The sequence below is a fragment of the Somniosus microcephalus genome, unplaced genomic scaffold (genome assembly GCF_052327205.1).
Source record: "Somniosus microcephalus isolate GS21.2 unplaced genomic scaffold, FLI_Smic_1.0 unresolved_chr2, whole genome shotgun sequence".
Classification (NCBI taxonomy): domain Eukaryota; kingdom Metazoa; phylum Chordata; class Chondrichthyes; order Squaliformes; family Somniosidae; genus Somniosus; species Somniosus microcephalus.
Genome location: NW_028225180.1, coordinates 24677163 through 24699023, shown reverse-complemented (window position 1 = coordinate 24699023; position 21861 = coordinate 24677163). Strand labels below are relative to the sequence as shown.

Below are 21861 nucleotides of genomic sequence, written 5' to 3'. Positions count from 1 at the left end.
ACGGGAACCGCGGGGGAGTAAAGCAGCGTCGGGGAATTGAGAACCGCTGGGGAGGCGAGAACGGCAGCAGCATGGCAATCGCCATTGCAGCCAGCGGGGGAAGAAGGCAAACACAGGAATCCACCATTGTAGTCGGCGGGGGAAGAAGACGAGCGCGGGAAAGACCGCCAAGCGCGGGAAGCCGCCATTTAAGTAGGCGGGGGAAGAAGACAAGCGCAGGAAGCCGCCATTTTGAGAAAAAGAAAAATTTAAAATCTTGCAAGGATGCCTAAACATGGGAACATTAAAACCTTTGATAGCGATATCGAAGATTGGACCACGTATGTAGAACGCATGGAAGTTTATTGTAAAGCAAATAAGGTACCAGATGATGAGAAAGCACTAACCTTATTATGCTCAATGGGTGCAAAGACATACGGGCTATTGAAGCACCTTCTATCACCAGATAAACCGGCGGATCAGACTTTCGCGAATATTGTTACTGTCCTGAAAAATCATTTAAACCCCACGCCGCTGATGATAGCGGAACGATTTAAATTTTACAGAAGAACGCAGCTGAAAGACGAAAGCAACGCTGAATTTTTAATTGAACTGCATAAGCTATCAAAGTACTGTCAGTTTGGAACAGGACTAGCACATGCGCTGAGAGATAAATTTGTGTGTGGATTGTTAAAAGAAGGAACACAAAAGCGACTGCTTGAGGAGAATGATCTTACGCTTGATAAAGCTGTCACTATTGCAGCATCGCACGAAGCCGCAGCGAGAGGCACTGTGGAAATGCAGCTACGGTCACCGGAACTCAGCACCAATCAAATGGTCTTGGGTACAGTAAAATGTTATCGTTGTGGAAAGACAACGCACGATCAGAACCAGTGCTGGTTCAAAAATCAGGAATGCAGAAAATGTGGCAGGCTTGGTCACATAGCTAAAGTATGCCGGTCAGGAAAGAAGACCAGCAACAAAAAGTCACCACAGGAAAAGTACAGAAAGGTACACAAGGTGACAGAGAACAGTTCGAACGAACAGAAGTCAAATTCAGACTCCAGCAGTAATGAACTGGGTAGTCTAAGAGTACACAATGTTGGTAATGAAGCAGACCTCCAAACAATCTGGGTCACACTTCAGATAGCAGGAGTCCAAGTGAAGATGGAATTGGACACTGGATCGGCATTGACGGTCATGAATAAGCAAGATTACAAAAGGTTATTCCCACATATTCCCCTATGGGATACGGAGATTGTATTGAAAACATACACGGGGCGAAAAGTATACCCCATCGGGAAGATAGAGGTAAAGGTGGTCCACAAGGGCAAAGAAAGCCGAGGAATGGACTTATATGTGCTACCTGAGGGAGGTCCACCACTACTGGGACGGGAGTGGATTAGGAAAATAAATATGGACTGGCATTCCTTAAAAGCAATAACGGTAGATTCCGGTACAAAAGATGTCAAACCTAAACGATTGTCCAGAATATTGGACGATGCTAAAGAGGTGTTCCAACAGGGACTGGGAACACTGAGAGGAATTACGGCAAACATCAAGGTTGAAGAACATGCAAACCCGAACTTTTTTAAAGCCAGACCGGTACCTTATGCGATACGACCTGCTGTGGAAGCTGAGCTGGAAGGGCTAGAATGTTCAGGAGTACTGTCTAAGGTAGACTGGAGTGAGTGGGCCACGCCCATTGTCCCCGTCATGAAGCGTTCATCGAGCAACAAGCCGGGGGAACCGGGGAAGGTTCGCATCTGTGGAGATTTCAAGATCACTGTTAATCCGGTGCTTCACACGGTGCAGTATCCGCTTCCGCAGATTGAGGATATCTTCGCTTCGTTGTCTGGCGGGAAACACTTCAGCAAGATAGACCTGGCGCAGGTGTACTTACAGATGGAAGTTGAGGAAGAGTCACGCCAGTATCTCACGATCAACACACATAGAGGCTTGTACCGGTATAATAGACTGGTTTTTGGAGTGGAATCAGCTCCAGCAATTTGGCAGAGGGCCATGGAGCAGGTATTACAGGGAATTCCAGGCACACAATGTTACCTGGACGATATTCTGATTACAGGAGATGATGACGAGGAACACCTTGCAAATTTGGAACTGATGCTCACCAGATTGAAAGAATATGGACTTCGAGTTAATCGCCAGAAATGTGAATTCTTTCAGAAGCGGATCTCGTACTGTGGTCATGTCATTGACCAGGAGGGGCTTCATAATTCTCCTGACAAGATCGAAGCTGTTGTGAAGGCTCCCGCTCCGGATAATGTATCCCAGTTGAGGTCGTTCCTGGGGTTGATTAACTATTACCATAAGTTTCTGCCAAATTTATCCATGGTGCTGCACCCGCTGAACGCTCTTTTGCAGAAGGGAGTACCATGGAAGTGGAGCGAGGACTGTAAGAGGGCCTTTCGCAAAAGCAAGGCATTGATCACTGTAGTGTATGTAACCTGTTACACCTTAAGAGAACTTAAGCCTGGTCCACCTTAAGAAAGGTACTACTTTCTTTGGCTGCTGTATACGTAATACCGGTGGTGACCACACCGGTATATAAGCACAGTGTAATAATATTGTATTCAGTATAGTCCGACCTCCAACCAGTAAAGACCTGTTGAATTTACTCTTGTGGTCTGTGTAGTAATTCTCACTATAACACACAGACCTGACAATCACCTCAGAGGAAGTGTTGGCTCACTTCAACCCAACGCTGCCTATTCGTTTGGCTTGTGATGCTTCTCCATATGGTATTGGGGCAGTACTCTCACACAAGTTGCCAAATGGCCTGGAGAGGCCAGTTGCGTTCGCATCCAGATCATTGACCTCCACTGAGCGCAACTATGCTCAGATAGATAGGGAGGCTCTCAGCCTTGTGTGGGGAGTAAAGAAGTTTAATCATTACCTGCAGGGCCAAAAGTTTACGCTTCTGACAGACCACCAGCCGTTGGTATCCATTTTTAACCCTAAGAAGGGTGTTTCGGTGATGACAGCACAGAGACTCCAGAGATGGTCCCTTTTCCTAGGGGCACATCAATGTCAGATCGAATTCAAAGGTACAAAGCTGCATTGTAATGCTGATGGGCTGTCGTGCCTGCCACTACCTACAGAGGAGGAGGCACCGACGGTTGACCCTGTTGAGTTATTTCACTCGACCATCATCGAATGTTTACCAGTCACCAATGCAAGTATTGAAAGAGAAACCAGGAATGACCCGACACTGTCCCGGGTCTACGAAGTGACAGTGAAGGGATGGCCAGCACATGGTGATCCACTGTTACCGGCATTCTCAGCAAGACAAGAACAGCTGTCCGTCTGTCAAGGAACATTGATGTATGGAACAAGGGTGATTATTCCTCCTAAGTTAAGAGAGAGAGTTCTAAAGGAACTGCATGAAGGTCATCTGGAGGGAGTCAAGATGTAAAGCCTTGCTAGGGCTTATGTGTGGTGGCCGGGTATCGACCAACAGATAGAGGATCTGACGAAAAGCTGCACAGGGTGCCAAAAAGTGCAAAATGCACCCCCGATTGCACCGCTGCATCCATGGGAATGGCCTTCAACCCCATGGCAACGTGTACATATTGACTTTGCTGGTCCTTTCATGGACTCCATGTTTTTAATTGTGGTGGACGCACATTCTAAATGGCCAGAGGTGATTAAGATGACTACCACTACCTCGGAAAAGACGATCGCGGTGCTAAGAACGATATTTGCAAGAAATGGATTGCCAGAACAAATATGTTCAGAAAACGGACCGCAGTTCGTGTCAGAAGAATTCCAGAAATTCATGAAGAAGAATGGGTTGAAACATTATACCTCTGCCCCATATCATCCGGATACAAACGGGTTGGCCGAGAGATTTGTACAAACGTTCAAAAAAGCAATAAAGGCCATGAGCGAAGATCAGATTCCACTGCAACACAAGGTGGACAAATTCCTACTGGCATATCGAAACGCCACTCATGCAGTGACAAACCAAAGTCCTGCCATGATATTCTATAACAGGAGGTTGCGGTCCAGGTTGGACTTGTTAAAACCAAATGTGCGGAGGGAAGTTGAAAACAAACAGTTCCAGCATATAAATAACAAGACCACTCGGAGTTTCGAAATAGGACAACCAGTGTTAGCCCGGGACTATAAAAACGAGAAATGGCAATCTGGAACAATTCAGGCCAGACAAGGACCCCTGATGTACACGGTAGATATTGGTGAAAATGTAATACAGCGTCATGCTGACCAACTGGTAGAATCGAGAACAAGGGTCGAACCCAGGGTTACGGCAGAGACAACCGTGGAAGAAGTTAGTGAACCTGAAGCATCTACCTCAGAAGTGAATGTACCTGAGGATGATGTCCAATCCATAAGAGATCAACTAGATGAGTCACCCCAGCAACGAGAATCAGAGAACCCTGAAAGGCGTTATCCAACTTGAATCAGGAGGCCTCCTCAGAGACTGAATCTTTGAACTGTTTTGCATGAAGTTGTATAGATATATATCTATATGTTATTATGTTATGTTAAATGGGGATATAACTGTTAAGCTAAAAAGGGAGGATTGTGGTGTTTGTAACCTGTTCCACCTTAAGAGAACTACCTTAAGAGATGTACTACTTTTTCTTGGCTGCTGTATACTGTAATACCGGTGGTGACCACACCGGTATATAAACGTTGTGCAGGGATATGCTGGGCAGTTCAGCCCTGACCTCCGAATAGTAAAGACCTGTTAAAGTTATTCTTGTTGTCTGTGTCCAGTGATTTATAATAAGCATAACTGGGACACACAGACTTAACAGTAAGGAAGAGAGAAACAGGCAAAAAGGGGGAGTACAGGGGAATTGAATGGAAGGAGAGGGAAAGGTGGAGATTGGGAAGGGAGAGAGAGCCTGTTCTCGTGTTGGTCTCGGAGCTGTTTCATACGTAAAAGTAAACATGCTGTGAATTAACAAATTTGCACAGGCCCTAGTGAGATTTCAACTCACGACCCCTGGTTTACAAGACCAGTGCTCTAACCCCTGAGCTATGGAGCCACCTGCACTGGATTGCTTCTCACTCCAGTTAGTGCTGTGCGTTTGAAGAATGAGGCAGGGCACAGTTCACCACTCAGATTGTGTCCCATCCCCCGATACCTGCCTCAGGCTCTTCAATAGTCACCTCTCAACAACAATAGAGCAACATTCACGTACTAAAACGTCCCAAGGCAACGCAGTTACACTCTCAATAGCAAAATACTGCAGATGCTGGAAATGCAAAATAACAACAGAAAAGGATGGAAAAACTGAGCAGGCCAGGCAACATCCTTGGAGAGAAATTATAGAGTCAACGTTTCGGGTCGGCACTGAACACAGGGCTCACACAGAACACAAGGCCCGCACTGAACACAGGGCCCGCACTGAACACAGGGCCCACACTGAACACAGGGCCCCCACTGAACACAGGGCCCACACTGAACACAGGGCCTGCACTGAACAAAGGGCACTCACTGAACACAGAGCTCGCACTGAACACAAGGCCTGCACTGAACACAAGGCCTGCACTGAACAAAGGGGCCGTAATGAACACAAGGCCCACACTGAACACAGGGCCCACACTGAACACAGGGACCGCACTGATCACAGGGCCCGCACTGAAGACAGGGCCCGCACTGAAGACAGGGCCCGTACTGAACACAGGGCCCGCAGTGAACACAGTGCCCGTACTGAACACAGGGCCCGCACTGAACACAGTGCCCGCAGTGAACACAGGGCCCGCACTGAACATAGGGCGCTCACTGAACACAGAGCTCGCACTGAACACAGGGCCCGTGCTGAACACAGGGCCCGCAGTGAACACAGGGACCCCACTGAACACAGGGCGCGCACTGAACACAGGGCCCGCACTGAACACAGGACCCTCACTGAACACAGGCCCCGCACTGAACACAGGACCCGCACTGAACACAGGACCCGCACTGAACACAGGGGCCGTACTGAACACAGGGCCCGCAGTGAACACAGGGCCCCCACTGAACACATGGCCCGCACTAAACACAGGGCCCCCACTGAACACAGGGCCCGCACTGAACACAGGGCCCTCACTGAACACAGAGCTCGCACTGAACACAAGGTCCGTACTGAACACTGGGCCCGCAGTGAATACTGGGCCAACACGGAACACCGGGCCCGCACGGAAAACCGGGCCCGCACTGAACACAGGGCCTAGACTGAGTGCAGGGCCCGCACTGAACACAGGGCCCGCACTGAACACAGGGCCCGCACTGAGCACAGGGCCCGCACTGAACACAGGGCCCGCACTGAACACAGGGCCCGCACTGAACACAGGGCCCGCACTGAAAACAGGGCCCGCACTGAACACAGGGCCTGCAATGAACACAGGGCCCGCATTGAACACAGGGCCAGCGCTGAACACAGGGCCAGCGCTGAACAAAGGGCACTCACTGAACACAGAGCTCGCACTGAACACAAGGCCTGCACTGAACACAAGGCCTGCACTGAACAAAGGGGCCATAATGAACACAAGGCCCACACTGAACACAGGGCCCACACTGAACACAGGGACCGCACTGATCACAGGGCCCGCACTGAAGACAGGGCCTGCACTGAAGACAGGGCCCGTACTGAACACAGGGCCCGCAGTGAACACAGTGCCCGCACTGAACACAGGGCCCTCACTGAACACAGTGCCCGCAGTGAACACAGGGCCCGCACTGAACATAGGGCGCTCACTGAACACAGAGCTCGCACTGAACACAGGGCCCGTGCTGAACACAGGGCCCGCAGTGAACACAGGGCCCCCACTGAACACAGGGCCCGCACTGAACACAGGGCCCGCACTGAACACAGGGCCCTCACTGAACACAGGCCCCACACTGAACACAGGACCCGCACTGAACACAGGACCCGCACTGAACACAGGGGCCGTACTGAACACAGGGCCCGCAGTGAACACAGGGCCCCCACTGAACACATGGCCCGCACTAAACACAGGGCCCTCACTGAACACTGGGCCCGCACTGAGCACAGGGCCCTCACTGAACACAGAGCTCGCACTGAACACAAGGTCCGTACTGAACACTGGGCCCGCAGTGAACACTGGGCCAACACGGAACACCGGGCCCGCACTGAAAACCGGGCCCGCACTGAACACAGGGCCTAGACTGAACACAGGGCCCACACTGAGCACAGGGCCCGCACTGAACACAGGGCCCGCACTGAACACAGGGCCCGCACTGAACACAGGGCCTGCAATGAACACAGGGCCCGCATTGAACACAGGGCCAGCGCTGAACACAGGGCCAGCGCTGAACAGAGGGCCCGCACTGAACACAGGGATCGCACTGAACACAGGGCTCGCACTGAGCACAGGGCCCGCACTGAACACAGGGCCCGCACTGAAAACAGGGCCCGCACTGAACCCAGGGCCCGCACTGAACACAGGGCCCGCACTGAACACAGGGCCCTCACCGATAACAGGGCCCTCACTGAACACAGGGTCTAGACTGAACACAGGGCCCGCACTGAACACAGGGCCCGAACTGAACACAGGGCACTCACTGAACACAGGGCACTCAGTGAACACGGGGCACTCACTGAACACGGGGCACTCACTGAACACAGGGCCCGCACTGAACAGAGGGCCCACACTGAACAGAGGGCCCGCACTGAACACAGGGCACTCACGGAACACAGGGCCCGCACTGAGCACAGGGCCCGCACTGAACACAGGGCCCGCACTGAACACAGGGCCCGCACTGAACACAGAGCCCCCTTTCTCTCCCCCTCTCCCTCCCCTTCTCTCTCTCTCTCTCCCCTCACTCTCTCTCTCCCCTCTCTCTCACTCATTCTCTCTCTAACCCCCCCTCCCACTCTCTCTCTGTCACTCTCTCTCTCCCCCTCTCTGTCTCTCCCCCTCTCTCTCTCACCCCCCATGCTCTCGCTCCCCCTCTCCCTCTCTCCCCTGTAAAGTCCGCTCCTCAATAATACACAGACTTCGGGAGAACAGTTTAACAGGTACTTTACTGAACAAGAGGCAGGTTGAAACTGAAACTACAGAAGCCTGCTAGGGCCATTTATACAAGGGTGGTCACTGCTGGTACTGCAGCCTAAGACCAGTTATTCCCTTAAAGGTACATACACAACAATTCCTCCCCTATTGGATAAACAGTACATAACATTCATTTAACAACTAAATAATAACTAATTACAATTACAATTTTCTCAGTAATATATACATCAACTGAAATTGTAATTTATAAGTTCAGTCTTTGAGGAGGCTTCCTGATCCGGACTGGATAGTGCCTTTCTCGCGTATCCTGTTCTGGCGGTGGAGTCAATTCTGGCTCATTGTCATTGGTTGGTTCGTCAGCTTCCAATACCCCGGCTTCTGAGGTAGACACAATCTGTACTTCGGGCTCATTACCAGGTACACATGCTTGTGGTACAGGTTTGGCTTGTTCCTGTGACTCTAGAATCTGGTGAGCATGGCATCTCACGATGCTCTCTCCAACGTCCACTGTGTACATTAGTGGTCCCTGCTGTGTGCATATCGTGCCTGGCTGCCATTTTTCTGTTCGGTAGTCGCGGGCCAAGACTGGTTGCCCTATCTTGAAGCTCCTGGTTGGCTTCTCATTTATGTGCTGGAACTGCTTATCCCCAACATCTCGTCTTATGTTTGGTTTGAGCAAATCCAAGCGACATCTTAGTCTCCGGTTGAAAAACAGTACGGCTGGAGTTTGGTTGGTTACTGCATGTGTCGCATTCCGGTAAGCAAACAGGAAGTTATCCACCTTGTGTTACAGTGGTATGTCGTAAAACAAACCTCTCAGCCAATCCATTTGTGGCTGGATGATATGGGGCAGATGTGTAATGTTTCACCCCATTATTCTTCAACACAAACTGTGGGCCATTGTCGGAACAGATCTGTTCTGGCAAAACATTCCTGGCGAAGATGGTCCTTAGGACTGCAATAGTTTTCTCCGTGGTGGTGAAGGACATTTTAATGACCTCTGGCCATTTCAAATGGGCGTCCACAGCGATTAGAAACATTGAGTCCATAAATGGACCAGCGAAATCAATGTGTACCCGTTGCCATGGAGATGAGGGCTACTCCCATGGATGTAGCGGGGCCTGTGGTGGAGCGTTTTGGACCTTCTGGCATCCTGTGCATCTCTTGGTCATATCCTCGATTTCTTTATCGATTCCCGGCCACCACACAAACGCCCTGGCTAGGCTTTTCATTTTTACCCCTCCCAGATGACCCTCGTGAAGCTCATTGAGTACTCTATCTCTCAACTTGGGTGGAATTACCACTCGGGATCCGCACATCAAGGTTCCCTGGCACACTGACAGCTGTTCCCTCCTTGGCGAGAATGCTGGCAACAGTGAGTCGCCATATGCTGGCCATCCCTTCACCGTCAAATCATATACCCGAGAGAGTGTTGGGTCATTTCGGGTTTCCTTCTCAATACTTGCGTTTGTAACAGGCAAACATTCGACTATGGTCGCATGGAATATCTCCACAGGGTCCACTGCTGCTGCTTCTTCCGCCGTAGGCAACGGTAGGCACGACAGCCCATCAGCGTTTCCATGTTGTTTTGTACCTTTGTACTCTATGTCATACTGATGTGCCCCTAGAAAAAGTGACCATCTTTGCAGCCGTTGTGCCGTCATCACTGGAACGCCCTTCTTTGGATTAAAAATTGAGACCAGGGGTTGATGATCAGTCAGTAGGGTGAATTTCTGCCCGTGCAGATAGTGATTGAACGTCTTCACCCCCCACACCAGGCTGAGGGCCTCCCTGTCAATCTGGGCGTAGTTACGCTCGGCTGAGGTTAGCGAGTGCGATGCAAAGGCTATTGGCCTCTCTGAGCCGTCACGGAATTTGTGTAACAGCACCACTCCAATGCCATAGGGAGACGCATCACATGCCAACCGAATCGGTAGTGTTGGATTGTAGTGGGCCAATACTTCTTTGGAAGTGATTTGGCATTTACAGTCCTGAAAGGCATGCTTACACTCATCACTCCATTTCCATGTTACACCAGTTTGAAGGAGGGCATTCAGTGGGTGCAGAATTGTAGATAAATTTGGCAAGAACTTATGGTAATAGTTCACCAACCCGAGGAATGACCTCAGTTGCGACACATTTTCTGGTGCTGGAGCCTTGACTACAGCCTCAATCTTGTCCGGCGACTTATGCATCCCTTCCTCATCAATCATGTGGCCACAATACGAGATTTGTCTCTTGAAGAACTCGCATTTGGGATGGTTGGCTCGTAGCCCATATTCCTGCAATCTCGTGAGCACCTGTTCCAGGTTGGCAAGGTGTTCATTGTCATTTTCGCCCGTAACCAGGATGTCGTCCAAATAACACTGGGTCCCCGGGATCCCTTGCAGGACTTGTTCCATTGCCCTCTGCCACATAGCCGGGGTCGATGCTACCCCAAATACCAGTCGATTGTACTGGTAAAGGCCTTTGTGAGTGTTTATCGTGAGGTATTTCCGAGATGCTTCTTCCACCTCCATTTGTAGATATGCTTGAGCCAGGTCAATCTTTGTAAAGCGTTTCCCTCCAGATAGTGAGGCGAAAACATCTTCTATCCACGGAAGCGGATACTGTACTGTGTGCAGGACTGGGTTCACAGTCACCTTGAAGTCCCCACAGATGCGAACCTTCCTTGGCTCCCCAGGCGTGCTGCTCAATGCTGTCTTCATTACAGGAACGATGGGTGTGGCCCATTCGCTCCAGTCCACCTTAGACAGCACCCCCGAACGCTCCAGACTCTCCAGTTCAGCTTCCACAGCTGGGCGTATCGCGTATGGCCTTGAAAAATTTTGGGGTTGCTTTATCCTCAATCTTTATGGTTGCCTTTACTCCTTTTAGAGTCCCAAGTCCTTGTTGGAACACCTCTTCTGCATTAGATAGAATTTGTGACAGACGTCCAGGTGCAACGTCATCATCTTTTTTGTCAGTCACAGTTAGTGCCAGAATGGAATGCCAATCCAATTGTAGTCTTCGGATCCATTCACGTCCCAATAATGTTGGTCCTACATCTCGTAGTTGTAATGAAATCTGTTTGTCTTGATCCTGTATTCGTTTTGCACTCATGTATATTACCCTCCCCCACTGTGTATAGTTTCACTTCCTCTTTCCCGGCTAACCTGGGAGGTTCCAGGTCTTGGCTCTTGGCTCCGCCCCTGACTTCTCTTACATAAAGATCCCAGGATCTGTATGACTCATTCCTGTGAACCAGTCGGCGTGTTGAGATGTTAGCTCTGATCTTAGTGATTAAAAGCCAACTTGTTAAAGTCTATAACTTCTAGTTTTGTGGTTATTGAAGGCTCATTAGGGCCCATGAAAATACCAGATTGTCGGAAAAGCCCATCTGGTTCACTAATGTCCTTTAGCGAAGGAAATCTGCCGCCCTTACCCGGTCTGGCCGGTATGTGACTCCAGACCCACAGCAATGTGGTTGACTCTTAACTGCCCTCTGAAATGGCCTAGAAAGCCACTCAGTTGTAACAAATGTCTACGAGAAACAATAATGAGAATAAAAATGGACAGACCAAACGGCATCGACCTTGGCACCAGCTTCGGACACGACCAAGGCACAGACAGCCCAGTCGACCCTGCAAAGTCCTGCTCATTTTAACACCTGGGGATTTGTGTCAAAATTGGAAGAGCTGTCCCACAGACTAGTCAAGCAACATCCTGACATACTCACAGATTCAGACCTTTCAGCCAATATCCCAGACTCCTCCATCACCATTCTGGGTTATGTCCTGTCCCACCGGCAGGACAGACCCACCAGGGGTGGCGGTACAGCGGTATACAGTCAGGAAGGAGTGGCCCTGGGAGTCCTCAACAGACTCTGGGCCCCATGAAACCTCATGGCTTCAGGTCAAGCATGGGCAAGGAAACATCCTGCTGATTACCACCTACCACCCTCCCTCAGCTGATGAATCAGTACTCCTCCATGTTGAACACCACTTGGAAGAAGCACTGAGGGTAGCAAGGGCACAGAATGTCCTCTGGGTTGGGGACTTCAATGTCCATCACCAAGAGTGGCTCGGTATCACCACTACTGAGCGAGCTGGCAGAGTCCTGAAGGATATAACTGCCAGTCTGGGCCTGCGACAGGTGGTGAGAGAACCAGCACGAGGGAAAAACCTACTTGATCTCGTCCTCACCAACATAAGAAATAGGAGCAGGAGCGGGCCATTTGGCCCCTCGTTCTGCTCCACCATTCAATAAGATCATTGCTGATCTTCTACCTCATCTCCACTTTCCTGAGCTATCCCCATATCCCTTGATTCCCTTAATATTAAAAAATCTATCGATGTCTGTCTTGAATATACTCAATGACTGAGCCTCCACAGCCCCCTGGGGTAGAGAATTCCAAAAATTCACCACCCTCCGAGTGAAGAAATTTCTCCTCATCTCAGTCCTAAATGGCCGACCCCTTATTCTGAGACTGTGACCCCTGGTTCTAGACTCCCCAGCCAGGGGAAACATCCTCCCTGCATCTACCCTGTTAGGCCCTGTAAGAATTTTGTATATTTCAATGAGATCACCTCTCATTCTTCTAAACTCTAGAGAATATAGGCCTAGTCTACTCAACCTCTCCCCATAGGACAATCCCCCAATCCCAGGAACCAGTCTGGTGAACCTTCGCTGCACTCGCTCTATGGTAAGTATGTCCTTCCTTAGGTAAGGAGACCAACACTGTCCACAATACTCCAGGTGTGGTCTCACCAGGGCCCTATATAATTGCAGTAAGATGTCTTTACTCTTATACTCAAATTCTCTTGTAATAAAGGCCAACATACCATTTGCTTTCCTAATTGCTTGCTGTACCTGCATGTTAACTTTCAGTGATTCGTGTACAAGGACACCCAGGTCCCTCTGAACACCAACATTTCCCAATCGCTCACCATTTAAAAAATACTCTGCTTTTCTGTTTTTCCTACCAAAGTGGATAACTTCACATTTCTCCACATTATATTCCATTTGCCATGTTCTTGTCCACTCACTTATCCTGTCTATATTCCCTTGAAGCCTCCTTGCATCTTCCTCACAACTTACATTCCCACCCAGCTTTGTATCATCAGCAAACTTGGAGATATTACATTTGGTCCCCTCGTCCAAATCATTGATGTAGATTGTGAAAAGCTGAGGCCCAAACACTGATCCCTGCGGTGCCCCACTAGTTACAGCCTGCCAACCCGAAAATGACCCGTTTATTCCTACTCTCTGTTTTCTGTCCGTTAACCAATCCTCAGTCCATGCTAATATATTTCCCCCAATCCCATGAGCCCTAATTTTGTTTAATAACCTCTTGTGTGGCACCTTATCGAATGCCTTCTGAAAATCCAAATACACCACATCCACTGGTTAACCCTTATCTATTCTGCTCGTTACAACCTCAAGAAACTCTAACGGATTTATCAAACACGATTTCCCTTTCATAAATCCGTGCTGACTCTGCCCAATCCTATTATTATTTTCTAAGTGCCCCGTTACCACGTCCTTAATAATAGATTCGAGCAATTTCCCTACTATTGCTTTGTGGAACACCTCCGTTCAGTCCGTCAGGGTGACCCTGAGCTTCCGGTCGCCTGTCACTTTAATTCACCGCTCCATTCCCACTCGGACCTCACTGTCCTCCGCCTCTTGCATTGTTCCACGGAAGCTCAGGTAAACTCGAGGAACAGCACCTCATCTTCCGATTAGGCACTTTACCGCCTTCAGAACTCAATATCGAGTTCAACAATTTCAGATCATAACCTCGGCCCCCATTACATTTTTACTTATATTTATATCCACACCTTTGTTTTGGTTCCCCCCCCTCCCCCCGCCCGCCCCCTGCACTTTCCTTTTTTTTCTCTCTCCCACATGGCAGCTGTCTCCCATTCTGCCAGCACATTTCACACCTAATCTCGAGCCGTCTTTTGTCTCCACTAGTCCTATCACCATCGCGTCTCGTTTTGAATACCTCTTAATGTCTCTTCACTTCTCTTTTGTTCTCTCCCAGCCTGGCCTCTCAATCTATTTCATTTCCTGGGCCTTTCCAGTCTTGACAAAGAGGTTGACTCGAAACGTTGACTCTATTTCTCTCTTCACGGATGTTGCCTGGCCTGCTGAGTTTTTCCAGTATTTTCTGTTGTTACTTCGGATTTCCAGCATCCGCAGTATTTTGCTACCCCATACTATTGATGTCAGGCTAACTGGTCTGTAGTTCCCGGTTTTCTCTCTCCCTCCTTTCTTAAAGAATAGGGTTACATTTGCTACCTTCCAATCCACAGAAACTGGTCCAGAATCTGTGGAATTTTGGAAAATGACAACCAATGCATCCACTATCTCTATAGTCAACTCTTTCAAAACCCTAGGATGTAGGCCATCAGGTCCAGGGGATTTATTGGCTTTCAGTCCCATTAATCTCTCCAGTACTTTTTTTTACTAATACAAATTTCTTTCAGTTAGCGTTTTAGGTCGATGACCCTTCGTCAGAGCTGGAAAAAGTTGGAGATGGAGCAGGTTTTTAAGCAAGTGTACGGGCAGGGAAAGGGGGAGGGGAGGAAAGAACAAAAGGCAAGGTCTGTGATAGGGCGGAAGGCAGGAGAGATGTTGAGTCCGGCAGGCTGTAAAGTGCCCAATCGAAAGATGAGGTGCTGTTCCTCGAGCTTACGTTGAGCTTCATTGGAACAATGCAATAGCCCGAGGACAGAGAGATCAAAGTGGGAGTGGAACGGTGAATTAAAGTGACAGGCGATCGGAAGCTCGGGGTCACCCGTACGGACTGAATGGAGGTGTTCCGCAAAGTGGTCACCCAATCTGCGTTTGGTCTCCCCAATATAGAGGAGCCCGCATCGTGAGCAGCGAATACAGTACACTAGATTGTGAGAAGTACAAGTAAATCGCTGTTTCACCTGGAAGGGGTGTTTGGGACCCTGGACAGTGGGAAGGGGGGATGTAAAAGGGCAGGTGTTGCATCTCCTGTGCTTGCATGGGAAGGTGCTGAATGAAGACGAAGGGGTGCTGGGGGTGATAGAGGAGTGGACCAGGGTGTCGCGGAGGGAGCGTTGCCTTTGGAATGCTGAACGGGGAAATGAGGGGAAGATGTGTTTGGTAGTGGGATCACGCTGGATGTGGCGGAAAAGAAGAATACCCTCAGTCAACTAGTCCTGGGACTCAGTGAAGTAACTACTAACACTACTAACAATAACCAGCCCCAGGACAGTGACAGCGTAATACAAAGAATTCGACCCAACACAATCGTCGCTAAGCAAAAGGAAAAATTTCTGTCATACTGGGCAGAGACAACAAAAACCCAAAGCAAACTCAATTGCTACTTGGCCCTAAACAGGCAATACAACATAGCTGATTACCTGACCATGGTAAAAGATAGCAAACTGAGAAAAACCTTGACAATGTACAGACTTAGTGAACATAGCCTGGCGATCGAAAAAGGTAGACACAGGCAGACCCGGCTACCAAGAGAGGACAGGATATGTTCTCACTGCAGTCAGGGTGTGGTGGAGACAGAGATGCACTTCCTCACAGCTTGTCGAAAATATCAGGGCATAAGGGAGAATTTCTACCCAAAATTCACAAAAATATGCCCGGAATTCAGAAATTTGAACGACGACCAAAAACTCCCATACCTACTAGGGGAAGAGAGAAATTGTGTAACACTAGCGGCACACTATGTTACAGCTTGCCATAAACAGAGGGACAACCACGAAATATAAGAATAGAGTATATATAAATTATATGAAAATATATTTATACACTCAGGGATATATCTGTTTATACACTGTATGGATAGATCTGTATTTTTGTGAACAAACATGAATGTTTTCCGATGCTTTGGCAACATAAGATGTAACTTGTCATGCCAATAAAGCAATTTGAATTGAATTGAAAATTGAATTGAATTGATCCGTTGAAAGTGAAGGCTGGTGAGGTGAAAGGTAAGGACAAGGGGAACCCTATCATGGGAGAGAGATAAAGGTGAGATTGAGTACAGTGATACAAAGAGACACCAGCAGAGGGAGATAGATAAAGGTAAAAAGCTATAAAAGCGATCAAGCATGATCAGATGAGAGAAAAACCAGAAACTCTTTTTGCTGACTGTTACAAGAATGGGACAAAAAGTAACCTCATTTTCTACTCACTTCAGCCAGCGGCTTGGATCACAGCAATAAAATCACACTATACCAATGTTAAACTAGAAAATACCGCAAATGGGTCCATAATGAAAATTAACACACCAGGAGACAGTTCAACCACGACGGTCAACGCTTACAATACCGGAACAATATTAGTGCAAGGCAACCTCGACAGATTTGCAACGACCTTCAGGACACTGAAAAGATTAACTAAGGGGGGAAGGAACAGCCCCAGAGTGGCCCGCACTCCCCCCAACATTGACAACTTACCAGGAGAAAATCTGCCTGGTCAGGAGGTGAACGAGCCACACAGTTCAAACCAGACACTAACCCCGGGGAACCACAGCCACACGATACAACTGACAAACCCCAGCATAACTACCAGGGAGGAAGCCACACATAGTCCCCCTACCATTCCCAGCTCACCAAGAGAAGAGCAGCATAGCCAGGAAGTGAGTGAGCCTTCCAGGGCCGACCAGCCTAGCCAGGAAGTGAGTGAGCCTTCCAGGGCCGACCAGACACATACCCCGGGATCACACAGACAGATACAACCAAAAGATAAATTTAATCAATTAGAGATAGAGATGGTTAAACTTAAAGAGGAGTTCCTCAAAATGAATGACGAACAAAAGCAGGAGAGGGAGAGACACAAGAGAGAGCTGAGTCTACTTGAGAACCAGGTGAATCTACTTAGGAATCAGGTGAAAGAGCTGCAGGAAAAAGAAGAGAGCCATAGAGGAGAGATAACACCATTAGACCAGCAACCAGAGGCTAGAGATAAGACAAGACAGAGCCGGACGGAACGGCTGCACTCCCACACGGAACAAAAGCAACAGACACACAATACAAGGGGTGCCACACAGACCGACCAGCATACTGATTCGCAATCTTCCCCCACCACCGTGGAACCACAAGCGAGCTGCTCACAAGAGATACGCACACACCAGACACCCCAGCCCAGCACACACACTATGAGTCCAAGCGAAAGCCACCAGACAGTAAACACAAACAAGGCTGACATCGTAATACTCATAGACTCAAATGGGAAATTTCTATGGGAGAAAAAGCTTTTCCCTAGAAGTAAAGTAGAAAAGATCTGGTGCCCAACAACAAACAGAGCCATGGGATGGCTGACCAAAGCCAGATTAGGCTCCCCCCAACACATAATAATACACACGGGCACAAATGACCTAAAGGCCCAACAGAAAGAGGTAGCAACATCGCTCAGAGCAATGATTAGGAAGGCAAGCAGTACATTTCCAAACACTAGAATCACTGTTTCCACAATATTGCCGAGAACAGACTTCAACAACAACACAATTCATGAGATAAATGCCAGCATAGCAAGAGACTGCGAATCAAACCACAACGTACACCTGGCCAAACACCCCACCCTCGATGAGGAATGTCTTTACGACCACGTCCACATCCAAAGGCAAAGAATATCGATCTTTGCTAAAGCCCTGAAGGACGTGCTTTTAAACGGGTCCATACCCAGACTCCAAGAGGACCCCCCCCCCCGACCACCAGAGATCAGCGGGGCACATATCAGGAACACTACAAAGACCACCAACACACCAACCGAGACCAGAGAGGATCCCCATGCAAAACAACAATATCAGACCTGCACCACTCCTGCCCCACAGGGGAATAGGACCGCTCCCAGCCAGACAGAGGGAGAGATGCACAGGACGTATGCAATACCTCAGACAGAAACAATCCATTAAGAGACAATAAGCAGATGTGCAGCAGCATCTACTTCCGCCTTATGGATCAAGGACTAATTAATAGAAAGAACTGTAACCAAATTGTATTAACTTCTATAGACAACTGAAGTGATCTTTTTCTTCCCCACACTTAGACACGACAAACACGTACCACTCTTTAACCTATCATAGTAAAAGATCAAACTTAACATGAAATCCTTATATATTTCGACCTGGAATATCCAAGGTCTACGCTCTTCAGTGCGAGAAGTGAAGAGTAGGACCCCAGAGTTCATAGATGAAACTAAAGACCTAGATATTATCATTTTACAGGAAACTTGGTATAAAGGAAAAGGACACACTGGCTGTCCCCAAGTGTACACTGAGCTGGTGGTCCCCTCCAATAAATTACCAAGTGTAACCCAAGGCAGAGACTCCGGAGGCATACTGATCTGGTTTAAAACAGAACTTAAGAATTACATCAAATTTATAAAAAAGGGCGAAAACCATATGTGGCTCAAACTTGAGAGGGAGATTATCTCAAACACCCAAGATGTTTACATTTGCGCACTTTATATCCCCCCAATCGATTCCCCGTACTTTAAAGAGGACACCTTCTCCAACATGGAGGGGGAAATTACCCAATACCAGGCCCAGGGGAACGTGTTGATCTGTGGGGACCTCAATTCAAGAACGGGCGAAGAACCAGACTTCACCAATAATCAGGGAAACAATTACGTTTTCGGGAATAACCACTTTGACATCCCTTCCCTTCCATACAGGCATAACTGCGACAAGCAGTCAAATACCAACGGAAAGCAGCTACTACAGCTCTGTCGAAACCTGGGTCTGTACATTGTCAATGGTAGGTTCACAGGAGACCTCATAGGAAGATCGACCTATTGCTCACCTCTTGGCTGCAGCACAGTAGACTATATGATTACAGACTTGGACCCATCCTCTTTCAGAGCATTCACAGTCAAACCACAAACAACACAGTCAGATCACAGTCAAATTACTATGTTCCTCAAAAAGACAGAAACAAACAACATAGAAACACAACCCAGTAAACTGTACAACAAAAAATCGTACAGATGGGCCAAAAACGACACGGAAAAATACCAGAAAACAATTAGCAATGCATCAACTCAAGCTCTCTTAGACACCTTTCTGGATAACATATACACTCACAATAAAGAAGGCGTAAACCGGGCAGTTATTAAACTAAACAATATTTTTGATAATTTGGCAACAAATGCAAACTTGAAAGCTCGCAAGAACAAACCCAAAACAAAAAACTATGAAAAATGGTTTGACCGAGATTGCCATAACATGAGGAAAAAACTTAGAAAAATATCAAACCAAAAACACAGACATCCAGAAAACGAGGAATTATGCCTTACTTATTGTCAGACACTAACACAATACAGAAACACACTCAGAACCAAAAAAGAGCAATATATTAAGAATACACTCAGCTCCATGGAGGAATCCATTGATTCCAATTGTTTCTGGGAAAACTTGAAAACACTACACAAAAAACAACACGACGATTTGGCCATTCAAAATGGGGACACATGGGTAAACCACTTTGAAAAATTATACCAGAAAAACACACTAAGACCAGAGCAACATCAAATATGCAAAAAACTGGAAAAGCTAGAAATGGCCATAAAAGATAACCAAAACCCGCTAGACGCCATAATAACAGAAAAAGAACTTCTTGAAAAACTCAAGGACCTGCGACCAGGAAAAGCCTGTGGGACAGACGGCATACTAAACGAGATGATTAAACACACAGACAACAAAATGAAACTGGCTATCCTAAAACTCTTCAACTTGGTTCTGAGTGTCGGTTATTTCCCTGATATCTGGAACAAAGGACTCATAATGCCCATATACAAAAGTGGGGACAAAATCGACCCAAACAACTATCGAGGCATCTGTGTAAACAATAACCTGGGGAAGGTATTCTGTAGCATCATAAACAAAAGAGTTATAAACTTCCTTGAGGAGCACAATGTCTTGAGTAAAAGCCAAATTGGATTCCTGCCAAACTATAGAACATCCGATCATATCTTCACCCTACAGACCCTAATTGACAAACACGTTCACCATAACAAAAGCAAAATCTACGCATGCTTTGTAGATTTCCAGAAGGCTTTCGACTCCATCTGGCATGACGGTTTATTCCTGAAACTTATCGAAAGCGGGGTAGGAGGGAAAACATATGATGTAATTAAATCAATGTATACAAACAACAAATGTGCTGTTAAAATTGGAGACAAACAAACAAAATACTTCCCACAGGGGCGGGAGGTGACGCAGGGCTCGCCAATCTCACTGACACTCTTTAATATTTACATAAATGGATTGGCAAAACTACTTGAACAATCTACAGCACCCGGCCTCACCCTATATGAATCCAAGGTTAAATTCCTCCTCTATGCAGACGACCTGGTTCTGCTGTCACCAACTAAAGAGGGTCTACAGCAGAACCTGGACCTGCTGGAGTCGTACTGCCAGACTTGGGCCCTGACAATAAATCCCCAAAAAACCAAAGTCCTTCTGTTCCAGCAAAGGTCCAAGCATCAGGGACCCAAAATAAATACACAGTAGGAACAACCAAAATTGAACAAACCACTAACTACACATACTTGGGCTTAAAAATCAGTTCTACGGGAAACTTCAAACTGGCTGTGAATGATCTGAAAGAGAAAGCAAGAAGGGCTTTCTATGCCATCAAAAAATCAATCCAAATAGAAATCCCAATTAGCATTTGGCTCAAAATTTTCAAATCAGTAATTGAACCAATTGCACTCTATGGCAGTGAGGTATGGGGACCGCTAACTCAACAAGAATTCGCAAAATGGGACAAACACCCAATTGAGATCCTACATGCAGAATTCTGTAAAAGTATCCTCCGGACTCAAAGGAAAACAGTAAACAATGCATGCAGGGCGGAACTAGGCCAATATCCATTAATAATCACTATCCAAAAAAGAGCCACCAAATTTTGGAATCACCTACAAATGAGCAACCCCCAATGCTATCACTCCGACACCCTAAAATGCCAAGAGCTGACCATAAAGAAGAATACCCTCAGTCAACTAGTCCTCAACTCAGTGAAGTAACTACTAACAATACTAACAATAACCAGCCCCAGGACAGTGACAGGGTAACACAAAGAATTCGACACAACACAATCGTCGCTAAGCAAAAGGAAAAATATCTGACATATTGGGCAGAAACAACAAAAACCCAAAGCAAACTCAATTGCTACTTGGCCCTAAACAGACAATACAACATAGCTGATTACCTGACCATGGTAAAGGATAACAAACTGAGAAGAACCTTGACAAGGTACAGACTTAGCGAACATAGCCTAGCGATCGAAAAAGGCAGACACAGGCAGACCAGGCTGCCAAGAGAAGACAGGATATGCTCTCACTGCAGTCAGGGAGTAGTGGAGACAGAGATGCACTTCCTCACAGCCTGTGGAAAATATCAGGACATCAGGGAGAATTTCTACCAAAAATTCTCACAAATATGCCCTGAATTCAGAAATCTGAATGACAACCAAAAACTCCCATTCCTACTGGGAGAGGAGAGAAGCTGTGTAACACTGGCGGCACACTATGTTACAGCTTGCCATGAAAAGAGGGACAACCAGTAAACTAAGAAAAGAATATATATAAACAATGCGAATGTATATTTATACACTCAGGGATATACCTGTTTATACACTGTATGAATAGAACTGCGTTTATGTGCTCAACCATAAATGTATTTTGATGCTTTGGCAACATAAGATGTAACTTTTCATGCCAATAAAGCGATTTGAATTGAATTGAATTGAGCACAGTGATACAGAGAGACACCAGCAGAGGGAGATAGATAAAGGTGAGACTGAGTACTGTGATACAAAGAGACACCAGCAGAGGGAGTTAGATAAAGGTGAGACTGAGTACTGTGATACAAAGAGACACCAGCAGAGG

The 21861-nt window shown here is 47.4% G+C and overlaps 1 non-coding gene across 1 annotated transcript; it reads right to left on the bottom strand.

Annotated features, from left to right (window-relative positions):
• Positions 1-4945: 4945 nt before the first annotated feature.
• trnat-ugu (transfer RNA threonine (anticodon UGU)) lies at positions 4946-5018 on the bottom strand. The gene has a single exon. It is a non-coding gene; the product is annotated as a tRNA-Thr (tRNA).
• Positions 5019-21861: the final 16843 nt, after the last annotated feature.